General features: G+C 39.6%; 1 non-coding gene across 1 annotated transcript; it reads left to right on the top strand.

Annotated features, from left to right (window-relative positions):
- The first annotated feature begins 22,325 nt into the window (after positions 1-22,325).
- Positions 22,326-22,453, top strand: LOC140896012 (U6atac minor spliceosomal RNA). Its single transcript, XR_012154426.1, has one exon. It is a non-coding gene; the product is annotated as a U6atac minor spliceosomal RNA (small nuclear RNA).
- The last annotated feature ends 3,071 nt before the right edge of the window (positions 22,454-25,524 follow it).

The following is a 25,524-nucleotide window of genomic DNA, read 5'->3' as shown; positions in this document are numbered from 1 at the left end:
TAAGGATTTTATAAAGCCACCTGTCACATGGCATCTGAGTGCTTTCCATGTAAAACCAATAAAAATAGCAAAATCCTTTGTGGAAGTCATGTCACCTCTGGCGCTTCTCTATTTTTGGGGTCAGAATTCTGTTTGGGGTAGGGTTTTATTTATTTCCTTTTTTGCTGTTAGCAGTTAATGACCTCTCTCCTTTCTTACATGCATTGATGCATAGTGAAATAGTTAACAATGTTTACACTTCAAGTATCACCACTGAATTAGCTCCCTGTGATGGGACATGCCTGCATCCCGCTGACAGCAAGCCTAATAAAGGTTCCTGCACTCAGGCAGTGCCAATTAAACACCCCTGCAGAGCATGCGCGACCAGGAGAAAGGGAACTTTAAAAATGGAGCTGGGCATAGAATAAGAGGGGAGTTTGCCCAAGAGGAGAGGTTGCTAGGGAGCCTAGCCTGAGGCAGCGACCAGCCTTTCCCTCCTCCCTACTCTTGTTAGGGCGGACAGACAATGCAGCACGGAGAGGTTTCAGAGTAGCAGCCGTGTTAGTCTGTATCTGCAAAAAAACCAGGAGTACTTGTGGCACCTTAGAGACTAACACATTTATTAGAGCATAAGCTTTTGTGGGCTACAGCCCACTTCATCAGATGCATTGCATGGAACATCTCTGGATGTCTGCTTTCTGTCAGTGCCCTGTTGCTGGGTCTGTGGAGCAGCACCAGGGCCTAGAGGTAATTGGACTCTGAAAGGACCTTTGGAGTGAACTCAATTTCAGGGAAGCTTGCCCAGGAATGGGGGTTCTGGAGTGGCCCAGGGGCAATACACATTAATTTCAAATTTACTTCTGTATCATTATATACATTTTCTGTGCTGTGGATTTGTGCCCATTTACAGTGTCTGAGAATCTGACTCTATATAGATTTTAGGGCAGTAAGTTTCTACCTTGTGAGAATGCCCCATACTGCGTTAAATCAGATGCTCACAGAAGGAATTTGGGGAATGTGCCATTGGACAGGAATAAAAAGGTCTTGCAGCTATCAAAAGAAAACTGAAGAGGGAATTTGAGTTTTCTCGTAGGAACGTTGCTTTCAACCCCCAGCAGGGCTATGGACATGGGTTTTCCCGCACAAGTATCTAACATCATACTATGATAGCTTGTATTGAGTAACCTTTCTTTTTGTGGGAGATGAAGTTCAGAAGTCCTGTACAATGCTGAATCTGCTTTTCATCCATTCTCTGCTCTGCAGTAATGCACAGTGCAAACTTCATTTGCTAGCATTTTGATCCAGCAAGAGTTTAATTACTAGTCAACAGGTTATCACTAGAAAATGAACATTTACTCACAGTTGCCGTAGAGTAGTATCCGTATGCTAGTTATTCCATTACCCCAGTATAAGGAAATAAATGCTTGCCTTCTGATACCACTGACATTTAATGGTGATCAGTGTAGGTTCTCTAGTGATTCTTTGTGTCATCCCGGATTCCTTTCAGCTACCTCCTACACTGCCAGACGCCAGAAGTAATTTTTCCCCATATCTAAGTAACAGTGGTTTGTGTCAGGACTCTGAACTAAACAGAGCATTTAAAATATTTACTTTAAAATATCTAGGTATGAAAAGGTACACTTCAGTAACATTTCAAATAACAAATGGAGGAAGGAAATCTCAGCATTTCAGTAATTCAGTAACTTCCTGAAATTCAAATCCTTCCCCTGCCCCAGTCGCTCGTCTTCTAATATTTGAAGCTGCTTTGGCTGTCACAATAGTTTATAGAGCACTTTCACAATACATTATTGAAAGAAAGGGAAGTACCATCTGAAAAATATGGAAGCAAACACAAAAGAACAAGTAGTAAAATACAAAAGATCAGATTCTGTTTCTTATTCATGTTGAAAAATATTAAGTGTTCCTACTCAAATCAGTGGGTTCACTTAGAGAGTATGGGGCTTTTTGGCATCCGTATCCAATCAGAATCTGATCTGAAGTACCAGAGTGATTATAATCTCATAAACATGGACATCAAAAGATGCTGAATCACATTCTTAATTTGAAATGGCATATTTGAAGTGTCTCTCAGAAAAGGAAAGCAATGGCTTATATCATTTACAGCATTTTGTATCTTGTCGTCTTTAAACAAAATGACTCCCAAATTTCTAGAAACATGCTAATGACTGCAAGCTACCAGTATATATACCTGTCAAGAGCTATGGATTACTTAATTACCATTTTCTACCCCACAAAGTCCATCATCTGAAAAATCTTCAGAATGCTGCCAGTGGTGGTAATAAGAAAAATCAATCATTCAAAAAGGGGGAAGGATGATGACAAAGTTATAGACAGGCTTTTGTTACCCTCATGATCCTGTTTATGAAGATATCTGATTGAAAACTTATCATATTAGCTGGTGAGGTTTAGGTTCAACCGTTACTATATGAAAACATAACATTTCACAGAGAGCAGAATCTTCAAAAGCATCTGGGTGACTTAGAAGCCCACGTTCTGTTGACCTTTAACGGACCATCACGCCTCCATCTCTTAGGTTCTTCTGAAAATCCCACCCACTATGAGAAATTAAAGCTCAGTAAAGTTGTGATGTAATCCAGCATAACTCCCAGTGCAGTCTACTAAATTGTGCCTCTCCCAGGGCACATTTTTGTCTTCCAGTCTTTCCTTCTATTTAACGTTTTTTCTTCTAAAAATTATATATATGTAATATTAAATGTAACAATAAATAAATATTAAACTTGTTTTAGCACACAGGAAAGTGAAGAATAAATTAACTTAATTTAGCACACTCACTGGCACCAGGCATAATGCAAACCAGGGTTGTGCATGTTTGCCCACACAGTTTGGCAATTTCTTTGCTATTTAAGTCCTGGGTTTCTCCTGAGTAGAATCTGCATGTTGTTCTAGATAGCATCAAATTGTCTTGTAATTTTTCTGACATGAACAAATGGAGACTAGAGTAAGACCACCAGGTTAATGTTTGCTTGTGATCTGAGGCATGATGTGCTGTAGAACATTTTTTTTTAAAAAAAAGCATGTCCCTTAACCCTCCTTTCTGCATTTTTTCAAAGTTAAGGCATCAGTCAAATTTCTTGTAACTCAGAGGTGCTTCTGTATTCTTGTCATATCTTCTGGGTCAGACTGCTACTGTTACATGAACCTTAAAAGCACTTTGGCCTACGTCCCCTACTGCAGCTGAAGAACGCACAGTGAAACTCAGGAGGCTTTGGTGCAAAGGTGGCCTACTGATCTTGCACTGGCTGTGAACTGGGCTAGTTCCTTGGTAAAGTATAGAATAGCCTGAGGACTGCTAGAACTCGCATTAGCTGCCATCAGCTCCAGGGAGCTCTGATGGCAGATTGGTATCACCAGGGTGAAAGGACGCCTCAGCCAAGCCTCCTTTTCACTAGCCTTTCCCTGCCTTGCCATCAGCCAGATAAGGGGAACATTGAAGTCACTCTGGCTCTAAATAACCCCAAGATCTGCCTGCATTATAGGATTCTTCTGTGGCTGACTTTAGGGTAATTTGTGGCACAGTGTGAAGCAGTGACAGTGTTGGGAAGAATCTGACTTTGTTTCTCCAGTTCCTAGATACATAAACAGTGCCCTTCACAGATCTATACTATGGTATATCTAATGCAAAGCTTGTGTAAAGTCATGCATGCTCATATTGAACAGTACTTAACAAAGGGAAATATAATGATTACATCCAGGTAGCAAACAACCGATGTGTTAAAGAGGGAAATAGTTCGCAGGAAATCAGCGCTGGTCTAAAATAGAGGGGATTGCACCTGTTTTGTTGGCCTTGGTATGGTATAGAGCTTACCAATGTGATGAGCTATGATCCTTTCCCGGTGATCGTCAAATTCCAAGTGTCCTTGCTCTTTGTTTGAGCTCCACTGACATCCTTTTGGTGCTGCAAAATACTGTTGACTGGAAATAGGTGAAGATTTCAGTTTTGTCGCTGGAAAAGTTTTCTTCCAAATTTACAGGGGAAAAATGAGTAAATTGTTTGATTTGCCAAAGTGACATTTCTAAATCAAATGTAACATTTCATTTCAAAATGTCTACTGGAAACAAAACATTTCAAATTGACATTTTGACTTACTGTCATTTTTAAGTTGAAATGCCAGTTTCAAACAAATTTGTACTTCAAATCAAATGAAATATTTTGGTTCAAATCAGTATTTCTCTTTAATGTTTGTTTGAAATGCCAAAGCATTTGTCAACATTTTTTAGTTTTGTTAGTTCCAAACTGAAATTTTCAGAATGGTTGAAATTTCTCCTCTATTTGACATTTTGTCCTTATTTTGGATGGAAACAAATGTCAAATCAGTTTCCCAAGGGATTGAAATTCCATTTTCCAACCAGCTGTATTGTTTACTTTAGATGGAGTACATGTATTTTCCTTGAGTTATTCACCCCTTGTTCCACCAAGAATCCTAATAAAGCTTCAGGACTGCATTTGCTTCTATATGTGGTGCTACAGTACATACATTCTACTGCATTCAAGGATAATACAGTACTATTTTTATATACCCTATGTCCAAAGCACAAAATACTTTTTTGGTATACATGACCACAATGCACCTATATTCCTAACAGATTTTTCCTAATATGGGTTTTGGCCTCTAGAACTTTTATCTTCAGCCAAAGGAGTTCCTATGCATCCAATGAAGTGAGCTGTGAAGCTTATGCTCAAATAAATTTGTTAGTCTCTAAGGTGCCACAAGTACTCCTTTGCTTTTTGCGGATACAGACTAGCACGGCTGCTACTCTGAAACCTTTGAAAAAGGGGAAGTCTTGTGGAATAAGAAAGGAGAACGGTACTCCTCTGGGTTCCTGGATGTTTCCTTGCCAGGAGATTTTATTTGCTTGCTCATTCTCCTCATGAAGATAAATAACAAGAGTAGTAAAAAACTGAGGCAAGCATATAGGTTCCAGCAAAGTTACTTGGGTTTTATTAAAACAAGTTCCTATGTAATGTAGCAATTTGAAAAAGGTCCTGCGTATGACATTGAGCTTCTTATAATCATTCCAATATTAGTTGCTAGAAATTTTGAAAGGACTATCAACCTTATCAGTGATACCACTCTCAGCTGAGGCTGCTGCCACCACCAGACTCAACAATACAGCAAAAGAAGTTCAGAACCCCGCCCCCCCCCAAAGCAACTCTACTGTAAAGGAGGACTTTAGCCAGAGAAGCAGTGCTCAGAAGCAAAAACATTTGCGAAACAAGGATAATTACAATGACAAAACACTAAAGAGAACTAAAATTAGTCAAATAGGGGTCAGTGTCACAAGAGAAGTGCTCTGGGGAAAGTAGCATAACTGCATCTTTTGTAGAGAGAAACTCTGGAGGACTTCTCCTTTTGTGTCCTTAGTCAGTGACTTTACAACTCGAGGGAAAGTAAATGAAATGAATCACAACCACAGGCCTGCCACTACTGGAATGCAGAGCTAATTGGTAAATGTAACACATGCCAGCACTCAGCAATAAGACAGCAAACCAAACAGCTGCGGAAGAGCATCTCCTCAATATTAGTGACAGTTAAGGAACTGATATACTGCATCTTCACTACAGGTTTCTCTATTTACAAGGCTCCTTTTGATATAAGACTTCTCTTCAGTGGCAGCTAGCTTCACCGAAATTCATTATACAGTAAATAGATGCTACTTTTCTAACGCACCTCTTGATAGAATATGTAAATTTCATGATTCCCAAGAACATGCTGTGAGAATGTGCTGAATTTTTTTAGTCATCAGACTTTTCTGCTGGATCACTCATGAAGAAGCAGCAAAGTTTTTAATGTGGCTGTCTTTCCCCTGCTTTCCCCCACCCCCTTTTAAAAAAAATATTTTGTTTTGCTGTACTGATTGTAATGGAAACCTTGGTGAGTTTTGCATTTAGGTCTGAAAGTGGCTGGTCCTGTTATTGTTTTGATCTTTTGTTGAGGGAGTGAGTGCCATAGTTTCTGGTTCTGTGAAAGTTATTCCATTTTTGAGCCTGCCTCTCTCTATTCCAGAGGAACTTAGCTGTTATGGAGGGTCAAGCTCAGGGAGCAAGAGCAGTGCTTAATTTGTAATGAAAGAGGTACTGGAGCTCAAACAAGTTATTTTTTTTACTTTTGTAACTGATGCAGCAAACATAGAAGCATGAACTGTTAAGACTAGAGGTGCAGGGCTCAGCCCAGGCAGGCAGCAGCACAAATTAAGCAGTGAGCAAGAGACAATCCTGTGGAGACCATTGAATAATCAGATACAGACCATTAATTGGCATCTGTATTCAATGGGAAGTCAGTGCAGACAGCACAGCACTGGGGTGATGGCTTCCCGTGTTGCTAAACAGATGGATTGCTGAGTTTTGTGCCAACTGGAGTTTTTCAGGGAGTGTGCCTCATTCCTAAATAGCATAAACTGTAAGGTTTTCCAATGTACAGTTTCTTTGATTCTGAGGCCATGTGAGATGCTTATGTCTCCAGTAACCTGACTTTTTCCAGTCAACACTCACTCCTCAGAACTTCAAATTTGTTGTTCCTTTCAGCCGCAGAGTGCTTTCACACCACTGGTTCTCTACCTGTGTTAGGAAATGAAAAGATCTCTAATTCCCCTTCTTTGGAACTCAGTCTTCTAAAATGAATATCAAGCCCATCATAATCTGGTTCCAGTCAGTCTTCTCCTGCCCCTCTGACAATTTGTGCGGCCCCATTTGCTGTTCCTCCCACACCCCTATGATTTATTTTATATATATATATATATATATATATATATATATATATATATATATATATATATATATATATATATATAGAATGCAAAACTTATAACTTCCATGGTGACTCTCGTAAAGTTGTTTCCAGAGTACCTCAAGGCTGCTGAGACTACAGCAATTACTGTATTTAGCCCTGATCCTGCAATTGACAGCAGAGAGTGAAATCAATGAGGGTCCAAGCGTGCACCAGTCTAACCAGGTGCTTTCCATTGCAGGAGCAGTGCTTTGGTCCTTATTCCTAGAATAATGCTTTTAATTCCTGGCAACAGAAAAGTTCTGTTTTACAAAGTTAATATTTTTGTTTCCAAAATTTCAGAAGACTCCTTGTTGTGCAATTAGCATGGATTGAAGTCTTTTTGTTTTACTGCAGAATAAACAGTACGCAACTGACACATTGTAAAACTAGGTTCTACTGAAACTTGAAAGCACTGAAATTGGAATAAGAAAATGGCTATTTTCAGTGGTGTGTTTCCCTGCCTGATTGAGGAAATAAAGAAGTGTCTTGTTCCCTGGGCACTCTATTTATACTATTTTCAGTTAGACATGTCATGGCTCATTGCAGGATCGGGATGTTCATTATAAATTTAAATAATGTAATATGGCCATGCACATATATTTCAGACAAAGCTTTACACAATAAGCATCGAACAATTGAAACTTACAAAATCAGGTGGTATAGATGTAAAGAAAGAGGAAAAATGACCGTTGAAGTTTATAGAGCCAGTAAATTAAAGAGCTAATTTTTTCCAGACTAGCAACAAAAGGAAAAAAAATAATTAAAAAAAATCTTTGGGTTCAACAAATTAACAGCATTTTTTATGGAAGACAGCTTTAATTGCTATTATTTTCCATAATGCTTTGCATAAATTATATCTTCACTATATATTTTCTTTGTTTTTTTGGCTTTGCCTCCTGTGGGTTTCATTTATCAAACTTGTCATTTCCTGACTCTTATCACAGATTGAAATGTATAGTAGACACCTGGAGGCTTTTACTTTTTTTATTTCCATCCTTGGGCTTTGTAGAAATAAGACCATCTGGCCTGTTGGTCTGGAAGCATCAACTTTCACTCATTAAATGTGTCTCAAACCCTCGCATTCAATCTGTTTCCTATTTAGGTAGCTTCAGAATATTGTTAGGAATATTTTTTTCCAATTCGTGGTTTACAAGCACTTAAGAGTGAATGTGCCAAACCTCGACTAGCATTCTTTTTACAAAAATCTGTGTTTACAGTGCTTTTCACTAAAATAATAACGGTAACACATATAAAGTCATATCACAGTGAACAGTAAACACAATATGTGGGAGTTATTGTCCCACAATCTGCTTTCATGTTTCACAGTCTTCATACAGCCTTGAGAAGTGCACCATACCACATCCAATCCAGTCAGCCATATTGGCAAACCACAATTGCTGTAGATCAGAGGTTCTCAAACTGTGGTCTGCGGACCACTGGCTCCATTCAGGAGGTCCACGGGTAGTTCCCTCTAAGGTGTGCACCTGGGTGGCTGCACAAGAGAATGAAGGGCTACACACCTAATCAGTGGAGCCGTGCAGGCGTAGCTCTGCTAATTAGGTGCCTGGACCCTGGAGAAGACAAACATGTAAGGTGAGGTGGTGCCTTGGGGGGAATAGAAGGTAGGTGGGAGGGGACAGTGGGCTGAGAAGAGGGGTTGGGGGGAATTTGGGATGTGCAGGGCTGTGGTGGCCAGAAAAAGAGACGACTTTCCCCAGCTCCAGGGCTGCAGCTGCTGGGCAGAGATGGCCCTCCTTCCTAGCCTCAGCTCTGTGGCTGCCGTGGTGGGGGAGACACCCCCCTCCTTCCCAGCTCCAGCACGGGAGCTGCCACGGAGGGGGGAGAGAGGGCACGTCTATTGCAGTAGAAAGGAAAACCACTGATATTAAAATATGAGTTGTGTATTTTTATTTGTAGAACAAAAGAAGTTTTTATTAAGTTTTTTTTATATAGCGCTTTTATCCAAAGTGCTTTACAATAGTTAGCTAATGGTACAAACACTATTTGAAAAGATCATTAAGTGGTCCGCCGAGATCCTCAGCAATTTTCAAGTGGTCTGCGAAAAAAAAAGTGAGAACCACTGCTGTACATGACACCTGACACCAGTCTCTGCAAAACTCGCTACTATTACCTTTCAGATATTACTTCTCCAAAAGAGAGGCAGAATGGGATTTTGCAAATTAAAGGGAAAAATAAAACCTGAGATGGTGCTTTTATGATTCCTTCTTCCCTAACTTTATTTCTGATATGTACTCTGAACCTAAAGGTGATTCAATTAAAAAGGATAGAAGGGAGATTTTCAGTGGCATAAATGACAATTAGGTGCCTATCTCCCAGCTGGTATTTTTTCCTTTAAAATTTCCTCTAAGCGCTTTTATATTCTGCCTTTTTATGTGTTGAATGAACTAAATGCTTACACACCTCACCCTAACAATCATAGGACCAGCTCCTCCTCACCACCTTTGTGTGAGTAATATTTATGACTTTACCAAAATTACATACATGAGTAATCTGTGCAGGTCAATCTTGAATCTACTGAAGTCCACAGAAAAACTCCTAATAACTACAATGGATGGAACATTTGGCTCATTGATATTAAAGCTATTGAGCATATGGCTCAATCCAGATCCCGTTAACTTCAATTGGAGTCTTTCCATTGATTTCTGTAAGAGTTGGATCAGGGCCATACCACTTCCTATTGTGGGGAATTGTGAGCAATCTCATTGACTCAAATACAATAGTAAACGCTACAGGACTTGTCTTGCCAACATCCTGAACTCAGTGTGACTATTCATGTGATTAAAGTTATTCATGTGCTCAAGTGTTTGCAGGATTGGGCCTGTGCTTGGCAGCTAGTGTGTATGGGATTGGGCTGCTGTTTTGTACCTTCACTTTTACTGCATATGATTAAAATATTGGCTTTTATATATGAGCACTAAGACCTCAGTGGTCCTTTGGCTGCTTTCTCCATTGCTTTGGATTCTTGGAGTCTTCAAGGTTTCTTTCAGTATATGTAAAAAGACTTATAAACACGTTTACACACATAAGATTTAAAGTCTGAGAGCCACAACCACTTCAGTAACTTTAATAACCAAGAATACCTGGGGAGTGAGATTAAATATTGATGTTCTTCCACCCTCAGTTTGCCTAAAATATGTGCATATCTATCAGTGCTGCCTTTCTGAGTGACAGGGGGAGAGCCATGAGTGGAGGCAACCCTGCCTGAGAAACTGGGGAAATGATCTTACAGTTTGTTTAGATGTGATATTGAAATCCGTGGGAAGATTCCTACTGGGGGTTGAATCTGGCCTGAAAAAAGCAAGACTAGAAAGCCAGTCACTTCAACCTCTTTCCCTCCTTGAGGATACCCAGCCTATTAAAATATTTTTTGCCCAATACACAACAGGATGTTCTTTGCACTCTTGTAACGCTGTCGTAGAGTGACTGAGAATGGAACCAGTGGCGAATATCTGTACCAATATAAGAGAAAGTGATGCTAATCTTTCCTTTCAAGCTGGTCAAGTGATGCAAGTTGTTCCTTTGGCATCTGAAAATGGAGGAATAAAAACCCCTTATTGCATTCTTCATTTAAAATTGTTATAGGAAGTAAAAACATTTTTTAAAATGCTGTGATATGACTGTAGCTATTTACAAGGTTCCCTCTAGCAGAAAAAATGACAATCAATTAGGAGTTATAAATATAGAACATAACTTGAGTCTGAACTATAATTAAATCAAATAATACTTTGGGCCTTATTTTTATTTCCATGCAGGCCTCCGAAAAATGGAATGCCTGTCCTGAATTGGTTTTCCAGGCTTCTACTCTTTGCCTCATTCAGATCCACCTTTACTGCAACACGTACAAAACATGAGTCTTGGATGGTGTGGTGCTCAGGGCATTGATCTGGGACCTTGGAGATCAGGGGTCAGATCCCAGCTCTAACAAAGATTTTCTGTGTGCTCTTTGAAAATCACTTAAGCCTCTGGGCTTGCAAACGCTTGCATATGAAAAGTCCCAATGAAGTCATATGCTTGAAGTAAAGCACATACATAGCTGTTTGCATTCTCTGGATCTTCCATAGCAGCTTTAATCCAGGCTTTTAAAAAGCACTTTTCAGGCATTAATTCATTAAGTCTTTCACCAACCCTATGTGGTAGGTGAATATTTGTCAGTGTTTTAGAGGTGGCAAAATCAAGGTGTAAAAGACTTGTTGGAGTTGCCACAAAAAATCAGTGGAGAAGTCATGGGTAAAGCCTAGAACTAATTGTGACCCATTGGTACCTGGGGCAGCCGTCACTGGTAATGCCAAGGTCAGGGCAAGCTGCAAAAGGGAGAGCAGATACTCCCGAGACTGGTGGGTGACACTGAAGTTATACCACCCAATCAGTCACAAACTGTGCTTCTGATTCTGCTGGTTATCAAGAAGCAAAAAAAAAAAAAAATCATCTCACAGCCCCCTTTATTGCCTTCCAGTCTCTGGATCCCAATCAGCGCCTAGGTTCAGTACAGTGAGAAGCTATTTAAAACTCTGCTCACATATACAAAATGTTCTTCTGACCCCAAAGGGTCAGCCACTTTACCAGGTCAGTATAGGTTTGGATCTTACCCAAAATACCACACTGCCACCCAATCCTTTAGTGTCTAAAATTAAAGGTTTATTATAAAGAAAAAAGAAAGAACAAGAGCAATGTTAAATGGTAAAGCAGTTACATACCTACAAAGACTTCAAAGTTCATATTTCCGGTTCCTAGCAGCATTGGTGAATTTGCTCCCTCTGGATCACATCCATACCTTGGATCGGTCATTCAGTCCTTTGTTCAGAGCTTCATTTGTAGAAAGGTTACTCCAGAGGTAAGAAGCAGGATTGAAGACCAAATGGAGAAGATGCAGCTGCCTTTTATAGTCTTTTGCCATGCAGCCTGTGCTTCCTTTGTTTCAAACAAAAAGCTGTCCAGCACATGGCTTAGAGTTCTGTCCATAGGCATTTCCCTGCATGCCTTGCTGAGTCATAAGTTGTATCTGCCTTCTCTCAATGGGGCGATTGTATAGCTGATGGTCCTTAATGGGTCATCAAGCAGGCTAGGCAGAGCTGGCGCCCAAGCTGTCTGGGGTGTCCCTCAGAAGCATAGCCCAAGTTTGAAATACAGACATACATACGTATCTATAACTCATAATACAAAGGTGATACAAACATATAAATGAGATGATCATATCTGGCAAATAATAACATTTTTGCGGAATCTCACATGGCCTGTCATAACTCATTACAATTTTACAATATTGATATTCATAATATCCTCAAGTGTCCCCCGGATTCCATACAACATCACATTAATAATGTATTTTTTAAATTCTGTGTTGCTTGTGTTTTTTCCATTCATTGTGGGCCCAATTCTGTTCTTGCTTATTCAAGTGTAAATCAGGAATAACTGCACTGAAATTGAGCTACATCAGAGTATAACTTAATTTGTGGTCAGAATTAGGAATCATATATTTCTCAACTTTAAATTCTGTTACATTAGAGTTAATATTAATATGCAATAGCTGAAATACATCAACCAACTCTTTCCCACAAATGGTTTCGACAAATTAGCATTTTCCAATTAAAAACATTTAAATGAAAAATGTGCAACCAGCTCTAATCAGAAGTTACTTCCCTAATACCAAACCTAAACCAGCATTAACATGGTGTGGGTGGACAGAGAATTGGGCCCTCGATATTCAGTCATGCTTTGTGACTAATGCCAAATATTAGTTTCCACAAGCTTTTTAAGCCCCAGTAAGGTAGAGGAGGAAACTATAAGAACAAATATACCATTCAGTGGCTGTCCACAAAAATGTATTTAGTGAAAATACAGTATCTGTTTACAAAATCATGTGACTTTTTTAGTGTCAAGCCTCAAACATACACCTGAGAATTCCCGTAAAAACAAATTATTGTCTCATCCTAGGCAGAAAAACTCATCTGTAATAACTATTTCATGGCTTTTTACTTTAGAATGAATCATTCTGTCTCACACTCATAAAAACATGAGTGACAAATAACTTTTAATATGAGCTTTTAGCATTAAGCTTTTTTCAATGTTTTTAATGATTCTTTGCAAGGGGGAGGAATGAAGGGGCAGATTTTGCTACCACTGATGAAAAGCATTCTATTAAGAGCTAGGTAGTATTATTCCCCCACAATGTGAGTAGGAGTATTAGAAAGTGGCCCTAATCGGGTACAACCAGATGCACCGCTGTCTAGATAAAATCTGTTAATCCTGCCATTCATACTTTACATCAACCTTTTTTCTTCCTAAACAAAGTCATTATCATGTACACTTCAAAATGGGAAACTACTTATTGTTGCACACATAAATAATCATATCTCTCATTTGGATCATATGTAGTCTTAACCATAAACATAAGATTAATGTTTTAAACTAATCTCCAGATCAGGTTATTATTTTTATAACTATCAAATGAAAATTATGAAGTTTAAAAGAAAAAACAAAACCACCAATACTCAAAGGGAATAATGAGAAATAATCAGCTGTTTATAAAAAAAATCTCACATAAATGTGACATACATTTCTGCTCTATCTGGGCATTACTATATTCTCATTGGTTATGCAATTATTATTCATTCATTTTTTAATATTCTCTGGTCTTTGAACAGCATTCAGAAATATTCTATTTTGCTTTCAAGTACAATGTAGTCATTTAGCTATTTTCAGCTGAAGTCAACAAGAGCTAGACCACATTGTGGTCTTTGATCAATGTTCAGTATAAATATGACAGAGAAATATTAATCCTTACCTCTAACATATTCTTTCCAGAGGGCAATAGATTATTTACTGCCATATTAAACCACATAAACTAATTCAAATATGATAAATCACAATAAAATACATTATAGAATTTTGTTCATGACTTCTAAGATTATGTAGAATAGATTTTTAGCTACCATAGACTGCTCACATTTATAATCACATTAAATTTACAAATACATTTAGTAACAAGTCTTAAACAGTGCATATAAGTTGGAATTGAAGATCTAAACATTCTTGACAAATTTTTTATTTCATTTTATTTTTGTCAAGGTCCTGTACATAAGAACAGCTTGAAAGAAACATTGACACTGACTCTATGGTGTCACATTCTTTGCTGGTGCAAATTGGTGCAACTGCATTGTGGCAGTGGAGTTGTGCCAATTTACACCAGAAGATAATTAGACCCATTGATAGGCATTGTTTAGACATCTCCCTAAGTTTGAAATAACAAAAAAACAATCAAGCAAACAAAAATCCTAACTGAGATACTTCTCAAATTTATGTATCAGTGAGCTTTACCCTAACCTAGTAAATATGTTGCTTTGGTAACAACCATAAAATTTTCCAAAGACTAAAAGAATGAGACTGCAAAATCAGTGTCCTATACAGGGATTTGGAATGTCATTTATGAAAGAAAAGTTGTGCTCTTACATTAGTCATTAATTGCAAGCCATTTTCTTTCCATGTGCTTCCATTAATGTTAGTTGAATGACTTCAGGATTGGACTCCTTTGGTGAATCGACACAAAGTGCTGAGTGCCTCCAGCTCCCATATGAAGTCAAAGAGAAATTGACTCACATGAGAAGTCTGACTGAAATCAATGAATTACTTACATGTGTAGAAAAAACAGGACCAGGGCCTTTGAGAGGTTTGAAATCTGAATCTGAATTTTGTGTTGCCAGTCTGTCTTTATATTACCTGTTGTTTTTTCCCACGCACATTTTTAGTGATCACTCAACAGCCTGGAAATAGGGTTATAAAAATGCAATGCTCTTGCAGTCTTTTAGGTACATATTATACAGAAAACATACATTAAACCAATATACTTTAATCTGCATGGTAGTTGCACTGAGCAGGAAGCTGTTCGGGTAAGACTAAAACTAGCAAATAAGCGAAAGTATTAACCAGTACAGAATGTTGTTGTTGTTGCCAGTGGCCAGGTTTTAAAGATTTAACATAGACAGGCCTCTTTCTCTAAGGCAAAAACATTGGATTATATTTATTCATGGAGATATTTTTTACCCCATTGCCTTGCATGATTCCTGCTGCGTACAGATGTGAATATAGTGGCTTTAAATTCACCTGACTGCTGCATATGTCCTTGAATCTACAGCCTGCAGTTCACTTAACAGTGTTATGATGGCTATTATTTTCCCTCTTCCCAGTGGGCTACCACTCTTTGCATTCCTGTTGAAAACTCCAAACACAAGACCTAGAAATTTAATATTAATAATGAACACTTTGTTTTGTCTGAGAATTATTTTCAAACAGGAATATACTGTTAGGAAATTACACAATATGTGTAACCCTTCTTTGCTAATACCCCTTGGTAACCCAAGTTACAGATACAGTTATCTTAACGTAAGTGTAAAGGCATCTAATTTATGAGTGCCTTGAAAACATCTATCTTGGAGATAAACTTTATGAATAGCCAAGCCTGAGGAGGAAGTTTGAGCTGCAGTGTATCTCACGTTAACATGGCTATCCCTTTTGGCCCAAGTGGTTAGCCAAAGTTTGGGGGCCTGTGGGCTGTTTCTGTTAAGAAGAGAAGTTGGTGATGGAGTCAGATATTTTGTTGATGCAACCCTATTTATTTACAAAGAATGTATACAATCCTGTTTCCCTTAACGCAGGAGGAATCAAACAGGAGATGGTTTCTTTCCTCACAGTGTCTTGCCTTTTTCAGCCAGAACTCAGCTCAAAAGCACTCTCTAGCATAGGTGCTGGAACTAGGGCTGCTGGGGGTGCTGCTGCACCCCCTGGCTTGAAGTGGTTTCCATTATATCCAGGGTTTACAGTTTTGTTCAGTGGCTCTCAGCACCTCCACTATTAAAACTGGTCCAACATCACTGCTCTCTAGGTTTTCCTCTGTCTCTGTGGTGTTTCTCCTGATTTTCTCTCTCTCTTTCTCAGTCACCCACATTTCTACTACCCAGGGGAAAAAACCCTCCGTTTACATGTCCCTTTGTTTTGGACAATGACGTGCCTGTGGAGGCTGCTATTTTTCTGATTCCGCACAGGATCTCATTGACTTCTTACTACTATCTTAAATGATGCACGGCAGTTGCATGGATCAGTTTCAGACACATTTTGCCCAGTCCACAACAATATTTTTGAGTAACGAATAAAGACAACTCCAAGACAGGGAGGAGTTCGGACGCTGACTCAAGGTTTGCACGCTTTGTTGTGGGCAGGGTAGGAATTCAGCCCACTTCCAGCCCCCCCAAGTCACATGATATGGCTTCTGTTCCCTGACTGGATGATTTAATCTTTTATAAACAATAGGAGTACTGAATAAATTATTTGAGGGTGTTGCTCTTCTAAGTGCGGGGGGGGGCACTTTTGGAGTGAGAGGTAGCAGGAAATAAATAAGCCTAGGAAAAATTAATTAGAATTGTTATTTTCTTGTCCTCTTGCAAAAGTACCTCTGCTTGAGCTCTAAAAATAACTGGGTTCCTTCTTGATTGATAGTGAGAGAAAGATATAAGCCAGATTTACTGGCTCTCTAGCACAGTTGACTAGGCTATGGATATAAGTTAAATTTTGAAGTTCCCCTTTCCTCCTGCTCCCAATATTTCATCAGGAAGCTTAAGATTTACCAGAGTCTTGAATTCAGCTCCTCAAAATATTGCTGTTCTTTCCACAGATTCAGCTGGAATCTTAGTGGGTTTTATAGGCTTTCACTATTTTCCATCTCTCTGGCTAATCCTTTTAAAAAGATTATTAAAGTTTATTAGCCAATATGTCAAAGTATATAACACAAGAATTTGCTCGAAAGGAACTGGTAGACTTAGTGTGCTGTAGGAGGCTGGGCAGTGTGGTACTATATCTTTTATCCATCAATCTGTCTTTCTCTAGAACCAACAAGTAGATAAAGGGGGCCAGAATACCAAAATCCTCTTTTTTTTCCTTTCTTTTTTTATAGAAAGAGGGTAGTATTTACTGTACCCTTTTCAGCAGTGGTGACTCACTAAGAATGGTTCTGATTTGATATCTATCTTTTTTCTTTTTCTCCCTTCTACCCCAGAGCTGTACCAGTGGTGGGTGCTAGACCTTTCCCCCTCCCCATTTTGTCAGTTATTTTTAGGGACCGATCATGAGCTTCCATGAATTTTTGTTTATTGCATGTGACCTGTCCATGACGCTTACCAGAAATAACCATGACAAAATCTTAGCCTTAATTATCAATAATTATATAGGAAGGCTGAAGTGTTAAATATTTCTGTTTTGTACTGGGAAGGGAGGGGAGGCAGACAGATAATATAGTCTCATCGTATGGTGATGTTTACACTCTTTCTAGTCTACGAGTATCTCTGGAGGATGTTAAACAGAAGCTAATAATAGACATTTTTAAATCATCTGGCCAGATAACTTACATCCAAGAGTTATAAAATCACTGGCTGAGGAGCTCTCTGGACCATTAATGTTGATTTTTTTCAATTAGTCTTGCAGCACTGGGGAAGTTCCAGAAGTCTGGGGAAAAGGTAATGTTGTACCATTTTTTAAAAAGGGGAAATGGAAGGTCCTGCATAATTAGGCCTGTCAGCTTGACATAGACCCTAGGCAAGATAATGGACTCTATCCTGGCAAGTAGTGACTCAGAAAAAGATGTGTTGGTTGTTGTGGATAATCAGCTGAACATGAACTCCCAATGTGATGTTGTGGCATGTGACAGGGTGATAAGTAGAAAACTGCTTAGCCAAACCTCTGTCACTCCAGCTCCAATTAAGGGAGGTGAACTGGAGCTTGGTAGATCATCTGGCCCTGATTGGGGAAGCTGGAACAGCTGCTGCCTCATCAGGTTTGGGCTGGATAAAAGCCCCAGGGGAAGGAAGGCACTGGACAGGCTGTAAACTGCATTAGAGGAAAGGTAGTGAGGGGAAGCAGAGAGAGAGATAGCTTGCCCCCTCTCTCCTGCTGGTGGACTGTAAGAAGGGGACTATGTGTATGGTGGAAAGGTTGTGGGAGCACAACCTGTACATAAAAGCACCAGGTGAGCACTGCATCAACGTCTCTGTGTGACTTTCTCACCCCAGTGGGGGCAGGAGCCAGGAGGGCCCTGCAGGGTCCCCATTACATGGCCAAAAGAGCTAATGCAATCCTGGGATGCATAAACAAGGGAATCTTGAGTAGGAGTAGAGAGGTTATTTGACCCCAATATTTGGCACTGGTGCAACTTCTGCTGGAATACTGTGTCCAGTTCTGATGCCCACAATTCAAGAGGATGTTGACAAATTAGAGAGGGTTCAGAGAAGAGCCATGAGAATGATTAAAGGATTAGAAAATGCTCGTATAGTGATACGCTACTTCTATTTAGCTTAACAGAGAAGGTTAAGGGGTGACTTGATTATAGTGAACAGTGAGTAACAAATATTTAATAGTGGCCTCTGCAGACTAGAAGAGAATGGTACAACATGATCTAATAGCTGGAAACTGATGCTAAACAACTTCAGACTGGAAATAAGGTGTAAATTTTTAATGGCAAAGAGTGATCACCATTGGACTAATTGTCCTCTTGTATTTCCATCTCTGACCATTTTGAAATTGGATGTTATTTTCTAAAAGTTATCCTCTAGGAATTGTTTTGGGTAAATTCCCTGGCCTATGTTAGACAGGAAGTAAAATTAGATGATTTCACTGGCCCCTTCTAGCCTTGGAATCTATAAGTCTGTGTCCTAGACTAATGCCCTAACTGCCGGACATGGTGCTGTAGGCACAGGAAGTAGCAGTCTAGGGGGGTGTGGCAGCACCCCCAGGTTTTATGTGGGGCCACTGGCCCCGCACGTGGGGCTCCACTCCCTGGTTCAGGTCCTGGCGGGCCGGCCCCGCTCCCCAGCTGCTGACTCTGTGCCCAGGGCCCTGCTCCCGGCCCTCCACTTCCTGGCCTGGGTCTCAGGTCCTGGCCACTGGCCCCGCTTCTCAGCTGCTGGCCCCGCACCCCACACTCTGTTCCCCAACTCCAACACCTGGGGCTCAGATCCCAGCCCTGAGGCCAGGGCTCTGCTGCTAGGGCCCCGGCCGCTGGCCCTGTGCCTGGGGCCCTGTGCCCAGCTCCACTCCCAGGACCCTGCACACGGCACCACACTGGCCCACTGCATGTGGGGTGCCAGCTGACAGCCCCCCCCGGGGCTCCACTTCTGGGCCCGGGCCTATGCCCATCCCCAACTGTGGCTACAACCTTGACCCCCTGGCCCCTGTCTGGGTCCCGTCCTCCCCCCGGAGACACAGCCCTCCTCCCAGCCTAAGCTCTGCACAGACAGCAGTAAGTGGGCTGGATTTCCCCACTACTAAAAATGTTCCAGCGCTACTGCATAGTGCAGGCATCAGTTACTGCAGATTATTATGATTTCCCTCTGGAAGGAAGTAGGAAACAATAAGAACAGTGAAAGTTCAGGGGGTCGTTTGCCCTGGGAGTTGACCTGGAAGCAGAGCAGACTCTCCCTGAGATAAAAGAGTAGGAGATTGACTGACTGTAGACGATGTGGAAACTTTGGTAACTATGGAAACTTTAGGTAATATCTGCTCATTCAATTTGACTCTTGTGAAAGTAGCCATTAATTTTATATTGGGATTTGTGTCACAGCAGGAGGATTAGTACTAGCCTGTGGCAGCTGCATCATAACCACAAGGTAATTTTCATTCCCCTCACAAAGGGATAGAGGGGTGGCCATGCTATCATACTGACATAATACATTTTATTCAGTAGTCCACAGTGACATATTCCACTTATCTAAACAATGTATGCCAAATCTGCTGCCAGAAACACAGGTGCAGTTCCTATTGACTTCAGTGGAAGTTGCATATGTGCACGTGACGACAAAATTCAACCCTTTCATTTGTAGCTTTATTCGTGAATCCTGAATTTCTGAATATTGTCAATCATTCCTTGGGATGGACCCTCAGCTGGTATAAAATGTCCATTGCTCCATTAGCTTCAAGGCACATTGGCTTCAGTGGAGCTGCAGCAATTTGAAACAGCTGAGTATTGATAGTTTTGCCTTCATACAACTTCCTAATGTAAATCACAGCCACACCCTTCTAACAATATTCTCCCCAGTCCTTGATACTAATTCTTGCACCACTCTTAATCTTACCTTCCTCTGCAAAATGCTTCAGATGTGACTTACTCTTATCTATTCTGGAATCTGTGTTGGCCAAAAAAACCCCACAAAACCTACTTTATTATCAGCTCAGCAAAGCTTCCCTGACATAGTGTCCAACACTGTGATATCTAGATATGCGGAGCAGGGACTTAAATTGGCGAAATCAGCAATGAACAATATAACCTGGCAAACTTCCCCCAACCAAAACAAATGGCTGGAATATAAATAATAAAGGTTCCTTACAAATATACAGTAATTGAGTAAACATCAGAACGTCAATGTGAAGGGCAAGAGTGACATCAGCTTTCTTTGGTATGGCTCACACCAACTTTGGTAGGCTATGATATGCCAGCTGTCAAGGTTCCTCCCCCACTCTGAACTCTAGGGTACAGATGTGGGGACCTGCATGAAAAACCTCCTAAGCTTATCTTTACCAGCTTAGGTCAAAACTTCCCCAAGGTACAAAATATTACACCCGTTGTCCTTGGACTGGTCGCTACCACCACCAAACTAATACTGGTTACTGGGGAAGAGCTGTTTGGACGCGTCCTTCCCCCCAAAATACTTCCCAAAACCTTGCACCCCACTTCCTGGACAAGGTTTGGTAAAAAGCCTCACCAATTTGCCTAGGTGACTACAGACCCAGACCCTTGGATCTTAAGAACAATGAACAATCCTCCCAACACTTGCACCCCCCCTTTCCTGGGAAATGTTGGATAAAAAGCCTCACCAATTTGCATAGGTGACCACAGACCCAAACCCTTGGATCTGAGAACAATGAAAAAGCATTCAGTTTTCTTACAAGAAGACTTTTAATAAAAATAGAAGTAAATAGAAATAAAGAAATCCCCCCTGTAAAATCAGGATGGTAGATATCTTACAGGGTAATTAGATTCAAAAACATAGAGAACCCCTCTAGGCAAAACCTTAAGTTACAAAAAAGATACACAGACAGAAATAGTTATTCTATTCAGCACAATTCTTTTCTCAGCCATTTAAAGAAATCATAATCTAACACATACCTAGCTAGATTACTTACTAAAAGTTCTAAGACTCCATTCCTGGTCTATCCCTGGCAGAAACCAGCATATAGACAGACACAGACCCTTTGTTTCTCTCCCTCCTCCCAGCTTTTGAAAGTATCTTGTCTCCTCATTGGTCATTTTGGTCAGGTGCCAGCGAGGTTACCTTTAGCTTCTTAACCCTTTACAGGTGAGAGGAGCTTTCCCCTGGCCAGGAGGGATTTCAAAGGGGTTTACCCTTCCCTTTATATTTATGACACCAGCCAACACTCAATGGAAAGGGCAGTTGCTATTGTAATCTTCACTGCTGCTTCTATATCCAGTTACAAGAGAGTAACTCAGCAAAAATGGCCCCTTGAAGAACTCCAACCTTGTAATAGTGCTGAATCCACACGTTTAAAACAAGTGAGATCACTGAACAACAGTGTGAGCTTACTGAGGACATCTCATATCAAAATCTTTGTTACATATTAACAGAAACTGCATTTAGAAGGGGACAGTAGAAAAAACAAACAATTAGTTGCATCCTCTGATGTTTAAAATTGATATTCACTTTTTAGGTTGCTAAGGCCTGTGGCAGCAATACATAATTTATATAAAAAAGTAAATGTGTTTAAGAACTGCTATAAAGAGTAGGAAGGTAGTTAAAAATACATAAAGGTAGTTAAGAAAAGAACACCACTTTCCAATGAATGGAGAGGGGTTCTCTTTAGTGTTTTTTTTCCTTTTCTCCATCAATTGCTCCCTAATATAGCACCATAGTTCCATGAAATCATCTCTGAACTAACATTTCCATTTACTCTACTATATAAAGAACAGATCTACGAATTTATCTTCTCCATATTATAGGAATGCATGCCCAGCCCTAGGCAGCTAATTATTGTACCATCTCCACAGCACACCTCCTTATCTGTTTGACAGTTTGTTCAGAGACTGAAATTTGGTGTAAAATAACAAGAACTAAAAAACTCAACTTTGCGTTTTGTGTGTGTGTGTATGTGTGTGCAGGCACTAAGGGTGATGATACTCTGAGCCTATGGAATTCCAATCAAGTTTTGCAGAGGATTAGCACAAATGGAAATGACTGAGTATTGAGAAGGAGAAGTAAGAGTAATTGTGCTTGATGTGCATAGATGTGTACAGCATCCGTGTTCTAACTTTAGAACATGGCACAGGTGAGTTGCATTATACAGAATGTAGTTGTATTGATCCCAGGATATTAGAAAGACAGGTGTGTGAAGTAATATCTTCTTCAGACCTGAAGAAGAGTTCTGTGTAGTTAAAAAGTTTGTCTCTCTCACCAACAAAAGTTGGTCCAATAAAAGATATTACCTCACCTACCTTGTCTCTCTTGCATTATATTGTATGTATGTATTGTGTTGTATGAAAGGAGAGAAGGTTAGCACTCCCCTTGATAAGGATGGAAGAGGTCCTAGTGACCTTTACAACACGCATATGGTTAAGGCATTGCCACTTACTTCGTGGCATCTAACCAAGTTTTTTGGGGGGAGGGATAGTTCAGTGGTTTAAGCATTGGCCTGCTAAACCCAGGGTTGTGAGTTCAATCCTTGAGGGGGCCATTTGGGATCTGGGGCAAAAATTGGGGATTGGTCCTGCTCTGAGCAGTGGGTTGGACTAGATGACCTCCTGAGGTCCCTTCCAACCCTGATATTCTATGATTCTATATGCAGCAGTTAGAGCTGGTGATCCATTGAGGACATTATAAGAAACATTATCAGCAAGATTCTTAACTGGTATAAATAGGCATAGCTTGCATGAAGTTAATTTGCAGTGTTGATTAATGCCAGCTGTGGATCTGGCCCATTGTCTTTTCTCTATAATGCAACACTTTTTTTGTTCTCTTCTTCTGAGAGGCTGATGTTTTAAAACATCAAAGCTTATGTCTATGTCCAAAAAAGGAATGTGCAACTATATCACCTTTGTCTGGCTAGCCCTCATCCGTCCCTCCATGAAAGCAAATGGACACCACACCATTCTATTTTGTTGTGAGCACCTTCTTTCCATTTCTGGCCAAAGAGTTTTGTCATGGGATTGGCCCAGCACGTTTTTGGTCTGCCCAGAGGTCGCTTGTGTTCTCTGGGGATCCAGTCACTGATGTGGGTTGTCCACCTATTGTCTTGCCTGCAGACTACATGACCCAACTGTATGCTCAATGTATACGTGCAATTACCGCAGTTGTACCCACAAATAGCCAGTTAGATGCCTAACTGGTGAACTGTACACTTAGGAACTCAAATTGCACACAAAAGCATGGTAATTAAGCAAGCAAAATAGGCATGCAATTGAACACGCATTTATGGCACAACCCTGGGATTCTAGTATTTTAAAAATCCAACTCCTCATTGTCTCTATCAATTTTAACAAAAAAAGGAAACTTTAAAAAATCCTCTTTGCAAGACAAAATACAGTGGCTTGTAAAATTCAGCAGGTCAGACTAGATAATCTGGTGTCTGGACTTAAACTCTGACTCTATGGTCAATAATTTGAAATATTTCTTTCTGATGTGTGAGAGAGAGAGTATTAGCTCCAGCCATGTTCCCCAAATAGAGAATCTCTCTCAAAGCAGAACAAACATTTTGTGTGATCATTCTATAGCCATAGAAAAACACAAGCTAGATAAAAAAATAGTTCCAATTAAGGTTGTAATATTTGCTAAATATTAAATTTATTTTCTCATTAAATATCAGCATACGTAATGAGTCTGTTATGATGAGAAGAAGGATGGTTCAGCAGTTATAGCACCAGCTGGGCTGTGGAAGACCCAGACTTCATAGCTGCTTCACCACAATTATCTTATGTGACCCTGGGCAAGTCACTTAGGGTATGTATATTACTACAGCTACAAATCCATGGCTGGCCCATGCCAGTTGGCTGAGGCTAAGGGGCTGTTTAACTGAGATGTAAAATGGGGATTGGGTCATATAAGTACCTAAGATGGTTAGAAATGCATCAAAGACTATTTATTTTTAAATGCACCAATCCCCATAGTATCTGAATGCATATTTTCATAAACATCAAGCAAACTAGAGGTAAATGTGATGTACAATGAACCCCATTCATAAATGGTTTCTGCCAATGGGTAACTGTCCCTGGTTGCAGCAAATGGTCCAGGATGAGTGGTCATGGGGGCGGGGGGTACAACCTCACCTACATGTATGTGTTTGAGGCTGTTATAAGACGCTTTTTCATGGATTCCAAACTGAGTGCCCAAAGGGCTGTACTCATCTTTGCTGAATTTGGCCTTCTATCTATATTTAATGCATGTTACCAATAGGTTAAGGATATGATTTTTTACAAAGAATTCTTTATTAACTAGATCTATTTTGACACTTTTATTTAGAAAACCTAATGCCTTAGATCCTGATCCTGCATTGAACTCAGTAAGATTACTCACGTGCTTGTACCAGTGTAACTGCATTGATTCAAAAGAGATACCCCTAAAGTTCACCAAGTTAACTAAAATCAGAATCTGGTCTTGCTCCTTCAGAAACTTCATTCATTCATTGTTTTAAGAATATATTATATATTAATATATTATTGGAATATTATTCTGATGGACACTATTCCTTTGTTCAATCCTAAACAATGGTCCTAATATATTTACAAATGAGACCATCTTCTGTAAGACCTTATCCAATATTATTACTTAATATTTGTATCATCATAACACATAGAGGTCATAGTAAATAGTGGGTGCTAAGTACTATAAGAACTTGTAACCAAAACAGTTCCTGACTCAAAGAGTTAATCATCTAAGTAAGCTTTCAAGGGAGTACTTGCATGAGGAAGGACTACTTCTGTAATAGAGCTGGATGGAAAAATGGAATTTCCATGATGTGAGAAAGTTGGACATTTTTAAATTTTATTTTCATTCCAAATCAGACTGAAAAGTTGAAATTTTAATTTTTTTGTGGAATGGAAATTCTGAAAACCTTTTTTTGGTAACATTAGAAACCTTTAATTTTGATAATGTTGAATTACTTCGTTTCAGTGAAGTAAAAATGTTTCATTTTAAAAAAATCAAAATGTTATAATGTATTAAATATAACATATTATGTTACATGGACTGTATTATAATAGTATAATATAAAAGTGAAATGAAAATATTTTGATGCTATTGAAGCAAAATGAGAATGTCAAAATGATTTATTTGACTCTTTTCCACTGGAAATTTCTACATTCCCATGAAATGTTTCGATTTTGACACAACTGCATTTTCCAGTAGAGAACTGCTCTGTGGCGTATTTTCTACCAGCATTATTGTGTAAGGATTTGCAGCTTCAAGTCTATGCTCCTGTGAATGTTTGTTCTACTTAGTGAGTGGAAGAACCATTTTATTGTACCAAGTTAATCTTAGTAACATTTTGAAATGTCAGAATAATGAGGAATTAATTTAGAATGGTCTACCACAGAGTGAAAGAGTCTGGTACTCATGTAAATGTCACATATATTTTCATGACTGTTCCATTGCAGTTTAGCAATAGTTGTTAGACAAATAGTGAAATATTCTGTTACTTTAATCTGAGCCATATTTCTACTAACGTGCATTTCTCA

This window comes from Lepidochelys kempii, chromosome 11, assembly GCF_965140265.1.
Source record: "Lepidochelys kempii isolate rLepKem1 chromosome 11, rLepKem1.hap2, whole genome shotgun sequence".
NCBI classification, from domain to species: Eukaryota; Metazoa; Chordata; order Testudines; family Cheloniidae; genus Lepidochelys; species Lepidochelys kempii.
Note: the sequence above shows the minus strand (reverse complement) of the source record. Positions and strands in the feature narration are given on the sequence as shown.